The 16,593-nt window shown below is 51.8% G+C and overlaps 1 long non-coding RNA gene across 6 annotated transcripts; it reads right to left on the reverse strand.

The window, feature by feature from the left end:
• Positions 1-5,669: 5,669 nt before the first annotated feature.
• On the reverse strand, positions 5,670-11,542 carry LOC121107165. Of its 6 annotated transcripts, XR_005840802.2 has the most exons (6): positions 11,473-11,542; positions 9,911-10,094; positions 9,657-9,795; positions 9,159-9,551; positions 8,684-8,799; positions 6,642-7,122 (listed from the first exon to the last, which is right to left on the reverse strand). It is a non-coding gene; the product is annotated as an uncharacterized LOC121107165 (long non-coding RNA). The 6 variants fall into 6 exon arrangements; XR_005840803.2 differs by lacking the exon at positions 11,473-11,542 and having other exon boundaries at positions 8,684-9,337; positions 9,484-9,551; positions 9,911-10,499; XR_005840801.1 differs by lacking the exon at positions 11,473-11,542 and adding an exon at positions 5,670-5,731 and having other exon boundaries at positions 6,912-7,122; positions 8,684-9,795; positions 9,911-10,499.
• Between the last annotated feature and the right edge of the window lie 5,051 nt (positions 11,543-16,593).

Below are 16,593 nucleotides of genomic sequence, written 5' to 3' on the forward strand. Positions count from 1 at the left end.
GCAGTGTTCCAGGGGGCACCAGCACCGCGCCCCAGCCCTACCCTCCAAACTGGGCTGTCCACAAACGGCAGCTTGGGCTGGGGCCAATGCGGGATACTCTGAAGCCTGATGGACCGCCAAAGGGTTGGACTGTCAAAGCTGTGGGGGGGGGGAAAAGAGGCTGGGGGGGTGGGAGAAGAGGGTGGGGAGGGATGGTTGCGGGGTGGGGAAAGGGGTTGGGGGGAGGGAATTTGGGGGGGGGGAAATAAATCTTGGGTTGAGAACTTGGGGTGGGAATTCTTGGGGTTGCTCGCGATCTTTTTTGGGGGTTGGAAATGAAATGGCTGTACTGTAATATTGTTGGGGTGGGAATCCGGGGTGAAGGGGGGAGGGAACTCTTGGGGTGGGAATCATGGGGTGTTGGGATCTTCCTGAGGTTGGAAATGGCTGTACTGAGATATTGTTGGGGTGGGAACCGGGGTGGGGGGTGGGAATTTGCTGGAATGGTTGCTTGGAATTCTTAAGGCACTGGGGATCTTTCTGAGGTTAGAAATGAAATGGCTGTACTGTTGATATTGTTGGGTGGGGAATTTGGGGGGTGGGGAATGCTGGGGTGAGAAATGGCTGCGTGGGAGATGGTTGGCATCAAAAATGAATTGGGACATTCTGTAACTGCTGCATTGAAGAGGTGGGGGGAGGGGGAGGGAATTCTGTGGGGTGGCAATTCTGGGGGAGAAATTGTACTCTGATCACGTTACACTCCCAAAGTTGTTGGGAATTTGGAGGAAGGAATTGTTGGGGTTGGGATTTTGGTGGTGGGGTGGTTGGGGGGTGAGGTTTTCTGCAGAGGGAGGGAAAACTTTGGGTAGGAGGGAGCGGGGGGAAGGGGGGAGGAGGAGGGTGGGTTGTGAGCAATTGATTGCGGGGTGGGAAATTGATTAGAGGGTGGGAATTGTAGGGGGTGGGATCAGAAACAATTGTTAGGGTGGGGAAATGGTGGGAATATCGTCATTTATTTGCTGTTTTGTACGTTAAATTATTAAACGTGTAGGAAAGTGATCGCCAAACCTCTGCCTGCCAGTCGTTTGTGCAGCACCAAAGCCCCCCCCCAGGCTCCCCCGTGCCCACCTCCGGGAATGCTGGGGTGGCTGCAGCGAGCCAAGAGCTCCTCCACTCTCAACATCTCCATCACCATCGCTGCATCTGTCAACGTCTCTGTTTGCCTTGTGCTGTTCCTGGGAAGGAGATGGTCACGGACCGAGCAGTGGGTGTGTTGAGCTGGGGGCCACTGGGCAGTACTGGAGGCACTGGAAGCCCACTGCAGGGCACTGGGAGGCTATTGAGGGCCGCAGGCAGCACTGGGGGGCACTGAGTTTGCACAAGAAGACTCTAGACAATACTGGGGAGGCAATGGGAGCTTAGTGGGGAGCTAAGCAATCCATTTCTTCCGTGGGGGAGACTTTCTCCCTGGGGCTGACCCCCCCCCAACCACAGCACCGCTTGGCTCTGCCCTGGGCGCTATGGTCCACGCATTCCCACCCTGATGCTGTCTCTCAGTGACACATTTGTCACCCACAGACTCACCGTGGGTCCTGAGCTGGGCTGGGGGGCGTCCTGTGAAAGCAACCCCAGTGACAGCCCTGAGCCCTATACGACACACAGCCCGGAAAACCACCGGGTTTCATGCTGCCCAAATCAGCTTCAGCTCATCACCCTGGGACTCCAGCGGGGGCTCTGTGGAAGCTTCCCCTGTTTCCAGCTCCTGCTACCCCGTCCTTGTTGACCATGCTTCATGCTCTGGCATACCACCTGGAAAGGTGAACTCGGCCATGGCCTAGGAAGAGCTCTGCTCTTTTCTTTCTTAGCAATGCCTCTGAACATCTTGAAAGCCAGGAGGAAGAGGCCATGGCTGAAAGTCAGAGAGATTTGGCAGCACAAGGGACCGTTTCACAAGACAAGCTCCACACAGTCTACGGGAACACCATTTCTTAGCTGCTCTCCTCCCTGCCCCAGTGGCGGTCACACTTCATCATCTCCACTTGACAGGCTGGAGCAGCAGCAAGTTGTACTGCTGGGTTCTGAAGGCCCTTTTAACCTCCCGAGGGAAGAAAACAGCCCGAACAAAAGGGGGCAGCGGGGCTCTCCCTAGGACACCACTGGTCTCAGCAGAGTTCACAGGGACTTCAAACGCACAAAGCACCCACAAAAGCATCCCAACAGCTCCAACAAAGGAAGCAAAACAAACCCAGGACGCTCTGCAGGGCTCCCAGCTCTTAGGAGCTCACACCTGCTCCGTGGACACAGCATGCACAGAAACCGCACCTCCCCTCTTCCCCATTTCTCCCCCTGCCATTTCTACAGCCATTTACAGACACTGGGGAAGGCAGCGTAAGGCTCGTGGAGAAGACTGGGTGGACATGACATTTCTCACTCCCCTGCTGCCAGAGCACTGCTCGTCTACAGGACCACTATTTCTCAAACAAGCACCAACCAAGCACGGCAACAAACAACTGAAACAGCACTTGCCCAGCAAAACAACCAGCCTGCCCAAAGACCTCTCCTCAGAGACTTGCCCAAAAGGCCACAACCATTACTCCCACGTGGCAGGCTTACTCACAGAACAGCAGCCTTCTCGTCACCGTGCATCACCAGGACACAAGCAGCCTGCTGGGGCAAGGAGGCAATCTCTCCTCAGCATCTCACCACACACGTTCCCTCCGCACTGCTTTCCTGCACAGATACAAGGACAAAAGCCTCACTTCATCCGAGCAACGACTGGCAGCAACTCCACAAAATCCTCCATGCCAAAGCAGCTCCTGCAGATGCACAACGGAGTCCTCCACAAGGAACACGAGCTTATGCTGCAGCCTCTGGAGAAGCAAGCTGCCTTTGTGTGTGGTGCTTGCTCGGGAGGCCTCCTTTGCATCACCTCCCAGCCACAGCAGGAGAGCTTTTCTTCTACATATCCATGCACCTCGGTACCTTTTCCCAAGTTCCAAAAAGCCAAGGAAGGCAAAGCAAAATCACCTGAAAAGCCGAGAAACAAAGAGGAACACCCTGAAGGAGGGAGAAAAGAGTTCCAAGAATGGGAAAGGGAAAAGTATCAATCACCACATCTGAACATAACAAAGGTATTGCAACACAGGAGCAGCAATAAAGCAAGACTGACAAAAGAACGTCAAACAACAAGGAAAACAGAGCAAAGCAAAACAAAGACACGAAATACAAGAGTCCAGCACATGAACTCAAGACAGCATCATCGCAAAGCCAAACACAGGAAAACAGGCCCACTGCCCCGCCACAGGCATACACTGATCTAGATAACTCCGTGACAGCCAGCTAACACAAACGGGAAGGAAGTAGGAAAGCAGTCTTTTTGGACTTCACAGGCTTTCCTCCTCATCAAATCTTGTTCTGCTCAGGAGCAAAAAGAGGGAAGCAACTCACCTGGATGACAAAGGGGTGCAGCTGGTTCCACCCCTCCCTCACCTCATTTCAGGGCTGGCTGCCCCAAGGGAAGGATCACTGCTTCAAATTCTGCTCTTGTTTAGTATGGTGTGAGCCCTCCTCCTCACAAAGGGGTAAGCAGTTCCATCTTCATTTACTGGACTGAGTCCTTTCCGCTCCCTGGCTAAGGGAAAACTGTGCCTGTGATAGCCTTGGTCTACAGTTGCCATTCTGGGTTAACCAGTGGTACACTTCCGTTGGAGGCCTGGGTCAAAGGAGGTCCCTAAGGGCCAGCTGGGTCTGGCCCCTCTGGCTTCAAGCAGCAGAAAGGCTTACAGTAGCAGCTGATAGCCGACGGGGGATACCACTCTGTGTAGAAATGGGGGTACTCAGAGCTGTGTGAACTCCTTGGACAGGCCAAACAGCGTGGAGGTCACTTCTACTGGTAGCTGTGCAATTCAGGAATGAAGTCTGTTGCTCAGCTCGGACGCCTGACAGCATTTTGTGTGCTCCAGCAGCTTTACTCTGAGCAGTGTATTGCTGTCAGGCAGACTGGGGTTTCTTTACCACTACCTCAGCAGGAACAAGACTAGAAATACGGTCCGTAAGTGCACTGCAACTGAACAGAAAATGGTCTGGTTTGGCTGTAAGAATAGTGTATTTGAGGATTTTTGGTGGATGTGGGCTAACAGGACAACTTCTGTTGGTGACTGGTTTCTGGGAAGGAGAACAATTACACTTGGTTTTAGGGAATCAGCCCGGGATTCAAGCGACTCTTACTGAGAAAAGGGAAAAGGGAAAGCTTCTGTGGGTAAGAACATTATTTGGCGAGCTGTTGTAAGAGCGATGGAAATCTCTCTTGTTGTAATAAGAGATGGAAAAAAGCAGGGGAGTTACCTCGTAGGAAAAAAGAGCTCAGGGAGCTTGAGACAGTGTCTCAGAAAAGGCGTGCCTTTGCTTAGGATTGCTCTGTGTCTGAGTTTTCCTTGCTATTTGTGCATGAAGCCCTCAGATGGGAAACCCAGCCTCCCCCTCCAAGTGAGGACATTGCCCTAGCAGCCCCTGCGGCTTGGCCCGAAACAAAGGGAAAAAAAAACAAATAACCAAAGCAATGCAATGCAATGCAAGGCATAGCAACAGAGAAAGAAGCATAAAAGAAAGAAAAGATGTTAAATAGCAAAAGGAAAAGCAAAGGAAAACCACACGACATGGAAAGAACAAAGACAAAACAACTCTTGGGATGGAATCAAAGAATGCCCTCAGGCATCTGTCCCCTCCCCTGAACCTCCTACGTCCCAAGAGTTTCTGCCCGGTGGGACCACGTGCAGGACAGCAGGCTTTGGCTTGATGGGCTGCAAGGCCAAAAAAGGGCGGCTCCAGGCCCCCCAGAGGATGTCACAGCTGACATCACCCACGCTCCTGGAACCTTTGTGCTGTTACAATCAGTTTCCATGACGATGACGGGCCGTCCACAAGGACAGCTGGCAGATGTTTACAGGCACCTCAGCTGGGAGATGCACTGCCCGCAGCCGCTCGCCCTGGCAGAAGACAAGCTCGCCCTCATCCCCTGCTGGATTACGGTTAAGTGCTACTATTTAGTCTTACTACTAACTGCGGACCGTTACCCTTTGGCATCAGATTGGCGGGTTACTGCATTAGATAAGGCTTCACGTGGAAATGCTACCAAGTTCAGTCAGTGCAAAGGCTGAAGGAAAACCCCTAAGGATTGGCTTAAAGGTTACTGTTAGAGGCTAGCGTTTAGGATGAAGAGTTACCATAGTAGGTTAGGATGAAGGGCTCCCTTCAGTGACAGGTCAACGGTTACCACATCCGATTAGAGTTAACCATAACCAAAATGGGAATCCTTCAGGGCTACCCTTAGCTGTTAGGACTAAGGGTGGCCCTTACTTGATGAGGGCTAACCCTATCCCTGTTGCATTTACAGAAAAAGATAAGGGCTACCCATTAGGAGGGTTAAACATTACCTGTGTGCAGGGCAAACAGATTGTAAGGCAAATAGGTAAAGGACCAGAGAGATGAGCGCGTTTCCAAAGGAGGAATGACATAAAAAGCTTACCCGTACCCTGGGCGCGCAGAAGGGCTCCACTAAGGGTGACCTCCAGATAGAGATCCTTCCTCCTTGGGAGTCAGCCCTTACATGGGGTCTAGCAGGGCTGCAGCCAGGGTCCACCCCTTACGGTCACTCAGGTCAAACTGCCATCACCTGTGCCCCTGCAGCTGACTCAGCACTCGCCTCAGGTAGTCAAACAGGGGGTCAGGCTGTGATTATACAGTTCCCATACACCTGTGTGATTTAGAGTTCAGACTTGTGGTTTATACATTTGGATTAGTGTTAGGAGCTAAAATTTCTAGTACAAGAGAAAGGAAAAGAAACGCTACTAGGAAAAAAATACAGTGCAAAGAAATGAACAGCAAAAAAAAAAGAAAAAGAGCACCAAACTGAAAAAAAGAAAAAAAAACCCCACGCACATCAAAGAAAGCCAACAACAATAAATGAAACAACAACAAACACCAAATTCAAAAACAAGCAACCAACGATAACAGAACAGAATACACTCTCACGGAAAAGCAAAGATGACAACAGAGTCTGGAAGAGGCAAAAACTCAGCATCTAGGCCTGGGAAGATGACATAGAACAATCTACATACACCAATGCCGAGAAAATGGGGCAATAGGCCCGCGTGGATCCAGCCAGCTGGAGAAAAAGCCACAAGAGCACCACAAGGGAAGAGGCAAGGAGGCCCAGGAGGCGTGGACCCACCTGGGAAACTCCAAGGAGCTGCAAATGCATCAAGCACGGCAGGAAAGCCCAGAGAGGAGGCTGCAGTTCAAGAAGCCAGAAAGGAACAGACAGAACAGAACAATCAAGGGAGAGAGCACATCAGGTAAGTGAAGGCAAAGGAAGAGCAAGGCCGGGGCAAGGGGACAAGGAAGGCAAAGCCAGGTAAGGCAACCAAGAATGAAGAGCAAGGGAGAAACTCCAAGCAAAGCCAAGAACCATCCTCTGAAAAGGCAAGGAATGCTCTCCTCTGGGAGGAAGAAGCTAATGCAAAGAAAGAAACAGCTAAGACAAAGAGCCAACAAAACAGACACAAAGACAATGGAAAGCAAAGCAAAAGGCGCACTACTGAAAAGCAATAGGAGGAAAAACAACCAAGCAAGGAAAACAAAGCAAACAAAACAAGGTCACCATCTCGTATTCCATTCATTTCCTTTACTCGTGTACAGCATGGCAAAGCAAAGAAACCAAACACAGTAAATAGACAGCAACTCTCATCACACAATATCTGGCTGCCACAGGACTTGCAAGGAGTGACACCAAGTTTTCTCTCTCTAGTCAGCACACAGAAGTTACTTCGGCTGCCTTTGCAGGAGAAGAGAGCCATCTCTTGCCATGCAGGGAGGGAGGACGTGGTGTATTTCTAGCATCAAGTTACATGTGGTCAAGTCAGGTGATGACATACCTGCTCCCAGCCTGAATCGTCACCCTTCCTTAACGCTGTCACTGAAAGCTTGCTGCTACTGTGTTAGCTGATTCTTGCCAGCATTCCCTCCTGATGAGTTTCACATACATCAGGGCTTGGACAAGTCTTACTGACGAGGGCATCAAAATTGGCATCTGGCCGCAGTGATCTTCTGGACACTAGCTTTTCATTACACGTGAAGCAATCTTTCCTGCAAGATATGAAGAAGGAGAGAGAACAATGCTCAGTCTGTGGCAAAAAGAGAAGCGTGTGTCCCAACACTACCACTGTTAGAGAAAGCACTCCTCATGACTCAAGTTTTACAGAAAAGCTGGAACGAGGCTGCTCAGCTACTTGATCTGGCTGTTCAAAGAGATTTAAAAAACAAACAAAACAAAACAACCAAACATGCATCTCTTTGCATCAGATTCAAAGGTGTGCTGATTCCAAGTGTGTTGAAGCAGTCTGTTTTTAGAGTCCCTGTAATATAGAGTATTATAGTCTGTCTTTAGAGTTCTATAATATGGAGTACTATAGAAGTCCTACTCTGCACATTATTTTTGCCCTTAATCCAATGGCAGGATTTGCACTGAGAAAGGAGGCATTTCTGATGCAGATTACAATGATGGCACAGTCCTTCATAGGACCCGTAGGATGAAACAAAGATTCAGAAACCCACTCTGGAATTCAGGCACTCATTACTGGGAAAACTCAAGCACAGTCTTGTCCTTCCTAACGTTTTGTTCTCAGTTAATTAATATGTTAGGCTCACCTGTCGTTTTTTTCTCCTGTAAAACAAAGAGGTGTCACTTGCTTAAACGCCACTGATTACTTTATGGACAACAGTGTTCTTGTTTCTTCCTAATGACAAGGGTATTTTTGCTAATTGCTCAGCAGAATTTCCACAGGCGCAGTGTGCTTCAACTAAGTGTGACCTCCGAACACAGGCAGCCACCATCATCAGAAATTAATACTTACAATGACTGCCTTAACTGTTTTTGCTGAGCCTTAATTGTTTTTGCTGAGCCTTAATTGTTTTTGCCTTTGAGAAAACAGGAACTTGCAGTTGAACAAGACAAGAAAAGCACTCTGTACTTCATTGTACTCTTCATTTTCCTCTTGCCCCACTGATAACTACAGAAGGCAAACATGGGTAGCTTGGCCTTGAATGCCTCCAGGGATGGGACACCCACAGCCTCTCCAGCCTGTCCAGGTCCCTCTGGATGGCTTCCCTTCCTTCCAGACTATCGACTGCACTGCCCAGTTTGTATCATCTGCAAACTTGCTGAGGGTGCACTCGATGCCATTGTCTGTGTCACTGATGAAGATGCTGAGGAGCACAGGTCCCAAGACCAACCCCTGAGGGACACTGCTTGTGATCAGCCTCCACCCTGGCACAAAACCATTCGTCACAACCCTTTGGCTGTGTCCAGCCAGCCAAATCCTACTCCACTGAACAGTCCATCCTTCCAATCTATACCTCTTTAATTTAGAGAGAAGGATGTGCTGAGGGACCATGTCAAAGGCTCTGTAGAAGTCCAGGTAGATGATATCCACCACCCTTCCCCCGTCGACCAAAGCCATCACTCCACTACAGAAGGCCACCAGATTGGTCAGGCACAATCTGCTCTTGGTGAAGCCATGCTGGCTGTCTCGGATCTCTTTGTCTCATGTGTGCCTTAACATAGCTCCTAGGAGGATCTGCTCCATGATCTTCCCAGGCACAGAGGTGAGGCTCACCAGCCTGTAGTTCCCCGGTTCCTCCTTCCTACCTTTCTTAAAAGTTCCCAGGATCCTGTTGTGATTCATCCACACGCAGACATTCTGGAAGACAAGCATCTGAGACTGGCCAAAAGTGGAACAGGACGACTGTTTGCTGAGGGCTTATCTTGCAAAAAACATTTTAAACATTTTTCATTTTTCCAAATATCAGTTCAGCCTCCCACTTCTTTCTCTAAAGCAGATAATAACATTTATGTCTGACCCTGAAATTCCAAGTGAAATGAATTATACACCCAGTGGTGTGAGCTGCCCAGAACAATCACTGAAAGACTATTCGGCCTTCTTAAAGGACACAGGGACCATCAAGTCCAACCCCTGGCTCCCCAAAGGACCACCCAAACTCAAACCCTGTGCCCAGGGCACACTGCCAGCTCAGATTCAAGTTGTCAGCAACCACAACGCCCAGATCCCTCCCTTTTGGCAGGGCTGATCTCCAGCCCCTCGCCCCCCCCACGCTGTACGTACAGCCAGGGCTGCCGCATCCCAGGTGCAGAACGCAGCGCTTGCTCTTCTTCGTGCAGATGGGGACCACCCTCACATTTCTCCACATCTTGCTGCAAGGCCTCTCAACCCCCAAGGCAGTCAACATTCCTCCCAGCTTCACAGCAACCACAAACTTACTTCATACAACGGCCACATCTTGACTGGAACCAACAGAGAAAGCATTACAGAGAAATGGCCTTCTAATGGACCCCGCAGAATTCCACTGCTGACCAGAAGGGCAGCTGTCAGGCCATGGCTTCCCCTCGTCCCACACAGCCATCTTGTACTTGACATGGGACATTCTTACCGTCACATCGCCACGGCCTTACGATGTCATGAGCCACCGCCCTGACAACCGCTAGAAATACGGGAACCCTGACAACAGAACACCAGCTGAGATGCAAGCCAGTGCAACCAAGGCAGGCCTGCTTTGGAAGGCCAACATTCTAACTGGAAAAAATGCTCTCCTGCACTACTTACTTTGGTGCATTCTTTGCAATGCCACGGAGCTCAGTCTGCAACACAGGCAGACACTGCACTGAGCAGAATACAGTCACGTGGAAATGCCCATTTGCATTTCTTTCTTTTTTAAGCACGTTGCCAACCAAGAAAAAGCCTCCTGTGGGATACAAATAAATTCGGCCTCAGGAGTCCTCTCCTTAGAGACTCTGCACAGCGCACTCTGGGGCTCTAAAGGGTCTCTTGCCAAAAGCAAAGCAGCCAGTCACACTCACATGAGTTCAGGGTGCCTTCGGAGCTCAGAGAGCTTCAGCACTTCAGTCCTGCGAGAAGAACTCCATCTGCAGCTTAAAACCACGGCTTGATGCAGGTTCTTCAGAGGAAAGTGACTGAACTTGGATTAGTGGAGGTGAAGCCTGAGCCAGCAGTTCTCCAAACTGCCTGGACGCACTTCTCTGCCTGAAAAATAGATAACCTCATTGCACGTACTGCGAAAAGACAGCTAGACACCGTACCGTTCTGTACACTTGCACTGCGTTTGCAAGGATCTGACCAAGGAAAAAATGGTTTCTTCTGCAGCTAGCCAAAACAGGGGCTTCTTGGAGAGAGCAACAGCATGCACACACTGCCTGCAAGCCCCCTGGCATCCTTCTGCTGTGCTTATGGAGCACCTGGAGCAAGCAGGCACTGACTGCATCGCTCGTGGGGGCTACCACTGCTCAGATAACAACCGAGGGCGTGAAGAAATGTGGCAGGAGGAGCAGTGCATTCATAACGCAGCAACAAAGACTGGAGCACTGCTCAGACAGGTAGCAGAGCTCCTTCATTAGTGGTCACTGTTAACCCCATCCAGTCAGTGCTGAGCAAAATGAGGACTCTGCAAACTGCAGGTAATATTTCCTGCTGGCTCAGCTATAGTCATTTATGCAGCTTTTAGGGTGGTTTGGTGTTTTTTTCTTTCTTTTTCTGTTCCTTGCTTTTGGTGAGATGCTAATAATTCGTGCAAACTCCCCCATACACAACCAATCTCCATCAGATGATGAGATAAGCCCCACTTCTAGCTATACACTGTTAAAACGTGAAAATAAATCTGTTCAGAGATTTTGCGATGCATATGCATGCAACAAGAAAAGCAGAGGCAGGGAAAAGAAGAGCTGGCTTGCATGGCAGCAGGTGAGCAATGAACCAGGGAAAAACACTTGGCTGTAACATTCACACCCGTCTCTCATCCCACCTAAGACCCAGAACACAACAACTTCAAAGTAATACTCTAACTGATCCCTACTGTATTGAGCCTCTAGACTGTCTCTGCTTCTCTGCTTCTGTAATTTAAGCTTCTTTTGTATCGCTGTTCAGCAGGCAAACCTCACCCTAAGAAGACAATACGCAAACTATGGGTGGAGTATGTATGTAGCCAAATCAGTAAAAATGCGTTTGATATGAGACAACAAACAGATGTGAGACGATGCTGTCTGAAATGGACCCATACTGACTTGAATATACGTACCAAAACACTAGAAATCACGTTTTTACCATATTGGAGTCTTTCCTGTTCCATCACTTAAGCTGTGTACAAAGCTCTGGGATGTCCCGTGAACCAGCAGGCACCTGCAGCCCTATCCCTTGGCATTACGCACAGGAAAAGAAATGGCACAGCATGATAGCTTATCCCTTAGTTCACTTAAAGAAAAGCAAGCATATCCTGAATTACTGACAATCACCAAGCTTGAGCACCTTACGGATCAGGATGTGACATTGCAGCTCTTCTCTCCAGCAACCAGAAGAGACAAATAGCAGGGGAATCATTGATTCAAAGGTCTGCAAGAGAAATACTCACCTATGGAGAGCAGGAGACAAATCCAGCCTAGTTCAGGTGCAGCTGAAAGCTGTCGTCAGCCAAAGCCTCAGCAGTTACCAGAATGCAAACAAAGCTATTCTTCGTCCGTTCATTTTTTAAGTTTTTTAAGTTAAACACAATGCCTGCCATTAAAAAAATAAAAACAACAAAAATAATCCTAAGTGGCTTTTGTTGGAATCAAAAAACAGGAGAAAAATCACTTGGAAATCACAGAAACGAGGTGGAATGACTCACACAGCTGGAGTGCTGTGATGGATGGCTAGCGACTTTTCAAAAGAGAGAGGCAAGGCAGGAAAGGCAGTGGTGCAGCCCTCTACGTTAAGAAAGAATGGGAATGGCTGGAGATGAAGGATGGCGATGATAGGGTTGAGAGCTTCTAGGTCAGAATAAAAGCAAAGGCCAGTAAGACTGACCTTATCGTGGGAGTGTGCTACAGGCCACCCAACCAGGATGAAGAGGTGGGCAAGACACTTTAGAGACAGCCGCATGAGGTCTCAAGGTCTCTCCCCTTGTTCTTGTGGGCTATTGCAAAGTCCCAGACATCTGCTGGATTTATAATACAGCAGATAGGGAACCGTCCCAGAGGTTCCTCGAGTGTGTGGGAGATCACTTCCTGACACAGCTGGTGACGCAGCCAGCAAGGGGAAGCAAAATCCTGCTGTTTGTTAACAGAGAAGGTCTTGTGGGGGATGTCAAGGCTGGAGGCCGCCTGGGGCAAAGTGATCGTGAGATGCTAGATATCTCAATTCTTGCTGAACCACGGAGGGGAGTCAGCAGAACTGCCACCTTGGACTTCCGGAGAGCAAACTTGAACCTCTTTAGGACCATGGTTGAGAGGTTCCCTTTGGAAGTACTTTTGGAGGGCGTGGGAGCCCAGGAAGGCTGGCAATACTTTCAGGAAGTAATTTTAAAGGTGCAGGAGCGGATTCCACAGATTATGGTCTGTGGAAGAGTGGGCAAGCTACTTATGATGATTACAGGTACGTAGCAAATATGTGCAGGGACAAAATTAGAAAAGCCAAAGCCCAGCTAGAACTGAGCTTGGCCACCAAGGTAAAGGGCAACAATAAATATTTCTGTAAATACATCAACAGCAAGAGGAGGGCTAGGGAGAATCTCCATCCCTTCTTGGATGCCGAGGGCAACTTGGTGACCAAGGATCAGGACAAGGCTGAGGTACTTAATGCCTTCGTTGCCTCAGTCTTTAATAGCAAGACTCATTACTTCCTGGGAACACAGTCCCCTGTGCTGGTAGATAGGAATGGGGACCCGAATAGGCCATGCATAATCCACAATTAGATGGTTTTGGACCTGCTCCAAAAGCTGGATGCCCGAGTCCACGGGGCCAGATGGACTGCACCTTACCTCAGTGCCAGGGTAGGTTATGGGATGGATAATGTTGGGATTAATTAAAGGTCAACCAGGGGATCAGGCCCAGTCACAACGGGTTGACGACCGGTAGATCCTGTTTGACACAAGAACTCGCCCCACGCCACCGTGGCCAGAGGAGACTCCAGCAGCAGCAGCAGCAGCAGCAGATCCCGTGGAGGGAGGAAGCAGGGGCAGCTGGGCCTGCTGTGCACATACACAGATAGACATGTAGATACCTTGTCACTGCTCTTCTGCCTCCACTTTTCTGGGGGACTGGGAGTTTTGTCTTCACACAGGAACTCCGCCACAGCAGCATTTTCCAGTCCGTGGCACCTTGATCCCAGGATGTGCTCCGCACCGTGCTTCTAGGGCATCAACATCTGCTGTTGCACAAAGGCCCCTGAAAGGAAAAGCACCCTTGCACGTTTGCACTGCTCCCACACTCCCCAGAACTGTCTCTCAAATCTCATAGAACACAGACTCTCTCAGACTCTTGACTGCAGCCCAGTAGCACAGCATCCCCTCTCTCACTTCATGAGCCAAGAGGCCATAGTTTGTCTCCCTTTTTAAGCTTCACAGACCCAATCAGGCAAGAACTTCGGTTTGCCCATCCTGCAGCCAGGAATGCTCCAACCTGAGGGGGGAGTGGCCGTGAGAGCAATGTCTCTGTGCAAGTGCAGCTCGTTCCTCCCCTCTGACAGGGGCAGAAGGAGTGAGGCAACAGACAAAAGCAGAAAGCGTCTGCATATCCCTCGTGGCTCTAATTTCCTGCCTCACGCTGGGAAACGAGCTGAGCCGCTGGGCCTCTCCGTTATGCTTAGCTCTGCAGCTCGGACATCATCTTTACACTCAGCTGTTCCTGTGCATAATGCTCCACACAATGACCCTGCAGAGCCCAAAAGCCTGCCTGCCTGCTGTCACTCACCTGGAGGTTGCAGGGTGCTGTGCCTCCTGGCTGGACCTGCTGCTGCTAGCTGTCACTTGCAAGACACTGAGAGTCCACCTGCTTGGAACTGCAGGCAACAAACACAAACAAGAAAGAAGGAAGAAAGGATTCTTTGATGTCACAGGCTTTCCCAGGCTTCATTAAAACACGTTCTGCTGTGGAGCACACCTGCAAGCATTTCACCTGGGCAAAAAGGGGTGGAGCCTGGCTCCAGCCCTCCCCACCCTCATTTAAGGGCTGCCTGTCTAAGGGGAAGAATCTCTACTTCTCTCCTACTAAGGGGAGATCTGCTCTGTGCTAATACTTTCTGAGTCCTGTTCTTCAGAAAGGGGTCTTTGTTTACTAGCTTGAGTCCTTCCCCATTCTTAGGAAAATTAAAACACAGGAAAGCAGCTGGATCAGCTACTGCCTTTCACTACAGTTACCATTTTAGGTTAGGGATCAAGGTTGAACTGTACAGAGGGAGTGCAGCCACAAGGCTCTGGCTGTGCCGGGCCTCCCACCAGCCCGGGCCCCAAAGCAGCCCCAACTGTGCCTGGTCCTCCTCCATCCTGGGCCCCAAAGCAGCCCATACTGTGTCTGGTCCTGCTTCATCCTGGGCCCCAAGGCCCTGGCTGTGCCGGGGATCCCTTTGATCTGGAAAAGAGCAGGCCTCAACTGTTCTAGGCCCGACTCCAGCTCGGGCCCCTCCAGTGTAGCCCGAACTGCACCCGGTCCTCCTCCATCCTGGGCCCCAAAGCAGCCCCAACTGGGCCTGGGCCTGCTTCATCCCGGGCCCCAAGGACCTGGTTGCGCCTGGGCCCTTTTTGTCTGGGCCCAGAGGAGGCCTCAACTCTGCTAGGCCCCCCTCCAGCTCCGGCCCCCCAGTGCAGGCACCCAACACAGCAGCCTGGTTCTCCTCCATCCTGGGCCCCGAGGCTCTACCTGTGCCTGGGCCCCCTTCCTTCTGGGCCCACACGAGGCCTCAACTGTGCCAGGCCCCCTCCAGCCTGGGCCCCGAGGCCACCACTGTGCTGGACCACCCTCCGACACAGGCCCTGCCCCAAGCCCTGCCCCCTGTGGACAGCTCTGCTCTTTGCCTGCTTGGTTTTTGTTCTCTCTTCACTCTTCCAGGTTGACTGGATGAGTTTCAATGGGGCCGAGTGTCGGGTCCTGCATTTTGGTCACAACAAGCCCAGGCGTCCCCCCAGTCCTCCTTGGGGAGGAGTGGCTGGAAAGCTGCCTGATCCCTGAAAGGGACCTTGGTGTGCTGACGGACAGGTGGCTGAAGATGAGCCAGCAGTGTGCCCAGGTGGCCAAGAAGGCCAATGGCATAACCACAATTCCTGGCTCAGGAATGGTGTGGTGAGCAGGACTAGGGAAGTCATCCTGCCCCTGGACTCGGCACTGGCGAGGCCTCACCTCGAGTCCAGTGTTCAGTTTTGGGCACCTCAGCACAGAAGGGCCGTTGAGGTGCTGAAGCAGGTTGAAAGAAGGGCAACAAGGCTGGGGAAGGCCTTGGCCAATATGCCCTCTGAGGAGTGACTGAAGGAACTGGGGCTGTTTAGTGTGGGGAAAAGGAGGCTGAGGGGAGACCTGATGGGCTGGCTCCCTATTCCACCCAGGGAGCTGGTTCAGTCACCATCCCTGAATGTGTTGAAAACCAGGTGGTGCTCGGGGACATGATTGAGCAGGGGCTTGTTAGAGTTAGGCTGGTATGGTTAGGTTGTGCTTAGACTTGAGGGTCTTTAAGGTCTTTGTGGCGACAAAAACTGCAACCATCTCAAGCCCGGGGGAAAGGGGCTGACCCCAACGGTCACGCAACCCCCCTGGGGGGAGGGGCTCCCCTAACTGCCACTCTCCAGCTGTCATGGCAGGTAAGGCAGCAGGCTTCCCCTGCTCCCATGCTTCAGCTGGCCCCAGCGCTCCAGATCCCACCCCTGTGCCCCAGATCTCACCCCAGCGCCCCAGATCCAACCCCTGTAACCCCAATATCACCCCTGTAACCCAGAGCTCACCCCAGTGTCCCAGATCCCACCCCAGCGCCCCAGATCCCACCCTAACAGCCCAGATCTCAGCCCAGCGCCCCAGATCCCACCCCTGTAACCCCGATATCACACCCGTAACCCAGATCCCACCCCAGCGCCCCAGATCCCAGCCCTGTAAGCCCGATCTCAGCCCTGTGCCCCAGATCCCACCCCAGCGCCCCAGAGCTCACCCCACAGCCCACCCCAGAGCCTACTTTGGCCTTTCCCCACAGAGAGAATCCCTCGAGGAGCGCTGACGGTGCCTCTGACACCCGACGCCATCTTCCCTGAAGCGACTGTGCCGCCACCGGACCCCGCCTGGATGCAGCCCACCATCCGCGGACCGATGCCGGTACCACCCCAAGCCCTCCCTGTCCCCACTGCCACCTACCTGGCGCCTCAGGCCTCTGTCTGGCCTGGGGTACCAGGTGTCTGGGGACAGGCAGCGCAGCTCCCCCCTGGGGGGCTGCCCCCAACTGGGGCTCAACTGCCACCTGGGGGCCTGCCCCCAACTCTGGGGCTGCACTTACCGCTGCTGCAGCTGCTACCTGGGGGGCTGCACCCAGCTATGGCTCCCCCCACTGCCCCTGCTCACTGCTGGGGACATCCCCTGCTGGCAGGGACGCTGCTGCCCCAGCAGCCGATGGGGCTGTGGCCTGGGGCCGTGTTCCACGGGGAGCCCCCGCAGCCCGCAGGCACCTGCCTGCCGCAGGCCCCCGGCCGCCCCGGCCCCCCGCCAGTTCTTTTGCAGGTACCACCACTGCAGGAGCAGGTGCT

The sequence above is a fragment of the Gallus gallus genome, chromosome 18 (assembly GCF_016699485.2).
Source record: "Gallus gallus isolate bGalGal1 chromosome 18, bGalGal1.mat.broiler.GRCg7b, whole genome shotgun sequence".
Classification (NCBI taxonomy): Eukaryota; Metazoa; Chordata; class Aves; order Galliformes; family Phasianidae; genus Gallus; species Gallus gallus.